Raw genomic sequence first — 7,463 nt, 5'->3', positions numbered from 1 at the left:
CATGTACTATGATCGATAGGTGTTTACTTTCCTCCTCTTTTTGTAGACTATGCACTTTGAAAATAAAATCATTTAGAATGAAAATACTATTCTTTAAGTTATAAACCTATAGCTTTATCGTTAAGTACAATTTATGCAATTGATGATATCACACTATCGTAGTATTACAGTGTAGAGTAACCATATCCAGTACTTTAGTATGGCGCGACATTGAGAAAAGGTCGATTATTTACAACAGTATCAAAAGAATAACTTACACGAAAACTATGTTACAGTAGTAAAACAAAAACAAATATTGTCAAAATTTACATGATTGACAAGATTTAGGTGTATTTTCTTTGAATTACAAGTTTGGTTTATTAAATATGAGCCTTTGAAAGGTAGAAATTAAAGAATGTCGACAGTAGGGTTGGTTTTATCACATATCGCGCCAGTAGTCTTACGAAGGATATGGTAATATATTTTCATTTTAGAATGATATATGTGTATAAATTGTTGCAAAATTAACTTAAATCAAGATCTTTCAACTCTTTATGTTTTTCATCGGCATCTAGGATACTGCTAATATAAAGGGCAGAATTATTGTTAAAAGAAGACAAAGTAAAATTGTGACTTGTTTAAATACATCATTGCATCAATTAATTTGTAAAATGTAAAAAAAACGTCTGATTGGTTCATTCTATTTTATTCACATGTATAACACGCCTTCGAAATGAAACGTCAATTACATCGGTTGGTCAGCAGTCGTCAATACAAAGAGTATTCAAGGGAATTAAGATTCGAGTGCAAATCAAACGAATTTATACCAAGGATAAAGACAAGGCAGAGAAATGGACACATTCAACAAAGAACATGAAATTAAAAAAATATTAGCAGGTACAAAGAATCAATAGTAAATGAGCAAACTCGCCACAAAAAGCGCCATTTTAATAATTTTACATCGGTTGACAACATCAAAACTCACCCCAAAAAGCACTGTTTGAACAAGATTCAATGTGAACAAGAAATCTTTTTGGAATTAATTTAGAAGCAGTGTTTTAAGTTTGTTATAAAGTTATTCAGGCAGATTTTTGTCAGAAATTCATTAACATTTTTTTTTATTTAGAAGATGATAAGACAATATGTTAAGAGGAAGCATGATGCGAGTTATTGTCAATCGCACGACATCATTAGACATTATAAAATTCTTCAACAAATTGGTGTCAATTAGAACTGATTAAAGTTTAATTGATATATACTTTTTTCTATGGAAACGTATCACCATAAACCCATAACCTCCAAGTACAACGGGTTTGAATTTCTTCATTTGAGTTTTGCATGTGAGGAAAGTGATTTTCTCATTAAAAACCTATATTTGAAATCAAAAGATTTCCAATTGTATTACTTTAGTTAATGCTTCATATAGTTGGTCGTTGAGGAATATAATCAAATTTCCATTTACACGGTTCAATATTACGATTTGTAATTACAAAAATGTAAATTCAATGCAATAAATTCAAAATAGAACATTTCATAAGACCCAGACAAAGACAAATTTCACCTGAATAACCTGAATAAGATTTTTTTTTAGAATTTACTCGCCAAGAAACAAATATGTTTCGTGGAAGCTTGACTTTTATATAAATCATTTGAGTATGCTTAAGTAGAAGTAGCAATGCCAAAGGTACATATTAGGGGAAAGTCATAGTGGACAAAACAATATCGGGAACACAATTGAACGAACAAACAAGTCACAAAAAAATAACATAAACTAACTGAAATAATATATACAGAGTAACAAACATTTTTGCACTCAGGCGCTACGGAAATTATACATTTCCTACCGAACTTAGGTGCTACAGAAAGGAATAGAGTTCTTACTGAACTCAACTGCTACGGAAGGATATACAGTTCATGCTAAATTCAGGTGCTTTGGACGTTTATACAGTTCCTGCTGAACTCGGGTGCTACGAATGTGTATATAGTTCCTGTTGAACTCAGGTTCCTGCTGAACTTAGGTGCTAAGGAAGGCGTATACAGTTCTTGCTGAACTCAGATATTACGGAAGGGTATGCGGTTTCTGCTATTTGTCGTCCTTGTTGACAGTCAAGTCCAGGGAAAGATAAGGGTAAAACAAATCATGGAGACGACAGCAGAACTTTGTGCACAATATCATTGTCAGTATATTTAATATAAGGTTTGAGCCCTCGAAATATGTTGAATATTTGTACGTATTACGTTATCCCCTTCTAAATAGCAACAAAGTTCAAAGCATGATTAATGGCAATGCAACTAACGACCTCAGTTTGATTCAGTGTTTTGACTTTCGGTATTCAATTGTCTTACCTCTACCAGAATATTAGAACGGCTGTTCGCAAGTGAGTTCTACTTTATTTAAGACTATTGACCAAACTTTACGACAAACGTGATGGATTTTCATTCAGAATTGTCAACTTACCTTTCATCTGTGGCAACATCCCTTCAGCACCTGCGTATGGAGTGTTCATATCACAACTCATACGTTATGCCAAAGCTTGCCGAAACTACGCAGACTTTTTGTATCGCGCTAGAATTCTAACAAATAGGCTTCTGGAACAGGCTTATGTTGCTACAAGATTGAAATTATCACTACAGAAGCTTCATGATTGTCATCATGAACTCATGACGGTGTATCCATCTGTGCCATGAAAACTGATTTGTTCAACGTATCATAGTTTGTTTTCCTCTTTCGTCTACCCAAATTTACATGTTATGAGCAACTCGGCAGGTGTTTCTAGAAAAGCAGAGGACGCTTACTCTACTGGTGTACCTGGTCCATGCTCCCAGTTTTTAGTGGAGTCCGAGTTCCTCATTTGCTTTTGTTACTTTGTATGTATGATTTTATTTACTTTATGTTCTTTGTTGTGTATGTCTGTTTTCCATGTCTGGTCGTTGTCCCTGGATTACATTCTTTTGATCGCCGCTAGAATCTTGGTTCCCTTGATAATTCTTTGACGAGTTAGCTTTAGTTTTATGGTATACGATGATTATTTGATTGCATCACTAAATATCTAAATGAGTAAGCTCAACTATTTGTGTTTAAAGAAATTTGAAAATCTAATGCATCCAGACCGTGTTTCAGCTTTTTGTACTGTAATACCATTTTTTCCATCTCATTTTGTCGGTCGAACTTATCGGCGTCTTGATATATTGTAATTTGGAGCTTTTTGTAGCATCATTTCAACGTTTTTGTATTTGTAGATTTGTAAGCAAATTCGTCAGATTATTTTGATTGCAGATATTCCAATACTTGTCTCCAGATAGTATTGGCATTGTTTTGTCAATGTTCACACTAGATTAAATTCAAATCTTGTAAGTTCATCGAACAATTGTCTTCCGGCAAAACCAAATCAGCTTGTAGAGATGAAACAAAGCCTTCGCACAACACAAGGCAGTGTTTTCAAAAACTTAAATTAATGTAACAAATATGCATATAGGAAATTAAGAATTTTCCAAGTGCAAATAAAAGTGTTATTTTCATCTTTGAACGAAAGCAATTTGTTTTGCAACACTTTGTTACGGCTCATCTACCTTCACATTCTGGGTTTATTTCAATATGTATGCAACTTATATTTCAATTTGTTTTAATTGATGAGTGGGAAAGGTTTCCATTACATCAGTACAGCCCTACATATTTACAAGGCAAGAAAATATACTTATAAATTGAATGTTTCATCTTTGATGTTTTATTGGTGTGTAAAAGCGTTGACCATTGAGACTTAAAACCTGGTAGATAAAACTTCCCATTACTTTATATAAAGAACACTTAACTGACATTCTTTCATATTTCAAAAGGAAAAATGAAAACGAACGCTTTCTCGCCTTATTAAAAAATATATAAAATTCTTTACACATTCCAGTGAAACATTTTCCCGCCGATTATCTATCCTTTGAAAAAGGGTTTTGAAGAAAAAAGTATTCACGATTCTAATTTTTATGTCAAAAAATCTGAAATGATTTAAATATATTATTTTTACATCACTTCAAACACCATTAGTTTATACAAAAAATAATGTCTGTACGATTTCGCAAGATGATAGAAAAGAATGGTCCATGTAATTGGTGTGATCTACCTTAAATCTCTTCAAAACGTCCGTGATGGCGATCATCATTTCCAAAGAAATTAGAAAATACACAGTTATCAATAAATGTTGTACTGTATTTGTGGGCGTGGTCTATAAACAAGGCAAACATTGTGTTGCATCGAGTCATGAAGCATCACATGTAGACAACTATCAAATAAATTAGTGTACTTTAATGGTATGTTCAGGAAATTTGTTTGTTTGTTTGTTTGTTGGGGTTTAACGTCCGAGCAGCAATATTTCAGCTATATTCAGACAATGAACATGAAATGAATGATAAAATGAACATGAAATGATAAAAAAAGAATGGGTCACAAGGACAACAGGGTCGACAAATTTTGATTGCCACTAGAAAAAGGGGGATGGGTAAGGTCGGGCAAATTAGCCTCCTGTGGCGGAGCGCAAATGTTCCTACTTCAGGAAATATGAATTATCAAGATATGGTTGAAATCAATGCAATAGGATTTACACCATGGTCAGTTTCATTCTAATTATAGCTAAATCAATGAGACTTTAGAATCAGAAGCAGAATAACACTAACGAGGGTCAAAGAAAGTGAAAACCCCAAACTAACACAAAATAACCAAAAAGGAAATGATTACTCATAAATTAAAGAATAAATTATCAGCCCTAACACTACTAAAAACTGGAAATATTGACTAGGTCCATTGGGTATCACGTCCGCTGCTTTTACTAAAACACTGGCATATCTGTGTGATGAATCATGGTAATTAGTATTGTTTTAATCAACGATATGTGGCCTCTGGATTAAAAAGGAGAGGCTTAGCAAACCAGGTTCTTGTTTTTCATTTCGGATATATTATTAAAACTAAAAAACAAATAGTCAACTTAATCTTGATTTGTGTTAATACTCTTTTTAAATGCGAAAAATTAAGTGTTGGGGCACATTTTTATGAACATTCGTACAGTTCAGATTATTCGTTAATGTTGTATCATCGTTTCTTACAATGTACCATCTTTATTGTTAGTTCCTTTCTTTTAGCTCTTAGACATACAACTTGAAAGGTACATTAAATGCATAAATCATATTCAAGAGAAATGTAGACAGTGTCAGAAGTCTCCATTTATATTAATCTCATTTTACAATATACCCTCAGCTTTATTTTGTTCATGGTATGGATATGATAACATAATAACAGGTATTATTAACAACGTGTTGTTGGATTTAATATGACCGCCGAAGGATAATGCAGATGTACTTCATTGGTCGAAAAATCACATATTGTTAATGTACATGTATTGTGTAGAAGTTTGCTTCAAGGTATTGTCATTCATTGATGGTTTTCTTGTGGTGGGCCAAACTCAAAATGCGTAACAATTTTTTCTTTATTTTAATGGAAGACCGTTCTTGCTTTGTACCAATTTCTGTGGTAAATTCCGCTGTAGATGTCTTTACTAAAAGCCATCATATGATAAACGTTGCATTTTCCATCAACATCATTCTTATTAGGACAGATACTTCATGATTGATATCGTATAAGAAGTAAACAGCGTTTTGCATGTGTGTTTGCTCCAAACACTAAACACTTTGATGACTATTTCAAATGGTTGAATGGAGAAGTTTCCTAAATACTTGATTTGGCAGCCGGTAATGACCGAGTTGTAAAAATATATCTATTGCTTTAAAGGTGCAATTAATTTTCAGGTAAGTGAAAACTTGCCCATCTAGAAAGTTTGAAGCAATCAATTGGCGTGTATGTCTTCTTGTATTCCTCATCCGGGAAAATATTACCAAATGCAATGTAAAGAACAATTCATCTTGCATGGTATAACCATTATAGTATTTCATATTTAGATATTTTATACTTTAAGCTTACGAACCTATTAAGTTAAATATACAATGTTTTATTTTTATTTGCATTGTGAATTCTGTAAGAATATATGTTTTTTTTTTTTTTTTTGTCTTGTGGAGAGACTAAAGTTGGATTAAGGTATATGCTGAAGCAATGACACTTTTGTTCTGCTCCATACTTTGTCCTATGAAATGTCGGAAAATCAGATTCGTCATGTAAGACATCAAAAATCATATTCATTACAGAAAACAAATATGGTTCAATATCCCCGGCTTATAACAAATGTGAAATTTTGATTGGGTAGTCATTGTCGGTACAAACCCCATGCTGCCGTATGGTTGATAAATTCCATGAGAGTATAAGCTTTACAGATAAAGATATTAAGAGGGAAAACTCTAAAACTATACCCCAAAACACAGAAAGAGACAACAAGAAGGTATTGATATTATTGACGGAGTATTTGCGTAAAATGAACCTAGATTTAAGCTTGTCTACGGACCAAAAAGCAGGCGGTAGTGTTCCCAGAAACTACACGATATTCATTACGCTGCTAGTTGAAGGTCCCACCTTTATTAATTTTTTTGACATTATAAAAGATTCAGACTTTCATGAACAAACTCTTTCTACATAACTGCTGTTAATAGAATACGGTGAAGGAGGACCACAATCAACTTGATTGAATCAAGACGAACGTCACAGAAATCTATACGACACCGTTGGTCTTTATAATAAAGTTCAATTTGATAAAAGGTAATGATTTTCTTTTCGCCACGGTGCTGAAAACATGCAAACAATGACAAAAACACTTTTGACATAAACCCAGATAATGAAACTGGGAAAGAGAATGTAACCAAAACTTCACAATGATGATTGGACTGACAGAAAGCCCTTATTGCTCAGGCAGTTCATATGAATATTATTTTTTTTAAAAAAAACCTCCAGATTGTGAGAGACTTTTGAAAAGGCCATTTAAATCATTTAATGAAAATGGGAAGGTATGGTATTACAACATGTCAGTATCTGGTATTGAAAGCATTTCTAGTCTCGTTAAATAACAAAGGACATCAGACAAGAAAAAAAATTGCAACCGCTTATAAACACCGCTGTGACCAGCGCAATTGAAATAAAATGCTTTACCGTTAACATAGACATTTTTTCCTTCCCGCTGGTCCCTCCTCAATGCAAGTATCAGAACTTCAGATGGAGAAGAGAGGCGTAAGTCTGAATGACATTATGGGTGATTTGATACTTTGCTTGCTGCACCGTATACCAGAAACGACTACATTATATCTATCAACATAATAATCAACAATAATAACCCAATTTATCAGGACTTTGTTCTTTGACAAATATGCCGTATAACTGTTCTTTTTTTCTATGAAGTTTGTGTTCATGTTGAATCCATTTACTAAGTTATTCCAAAAGGAAAAAAATCCATGTCACTGATGTCCTTTAAAGGAGGTAGACCTAGGGATAGTGACACAACTCTTACAAATCATTGGAACGTTTGTATTCTGCATTTGCCATCAACCTCATGTAAGCATCAACG

The sequence above is a fragment of the Perna viridis genome, chromosome 12, assembly GCF_037379345.1.
Source record: "Perna viridis isolate PV_CMFRI_1.1 ecotype Kerala chromosome 12, ASM3737934v1, whole genome shotgun sequence".
Taxonomy (NCBI): Eukaryota; Metazoa; Mollusca; class Bivalvia; order Mytilida; family Mytilidae; genus Perna; species Perna viridis.
Note: the sequence above shows the minus strand (reverse complement) of the source record.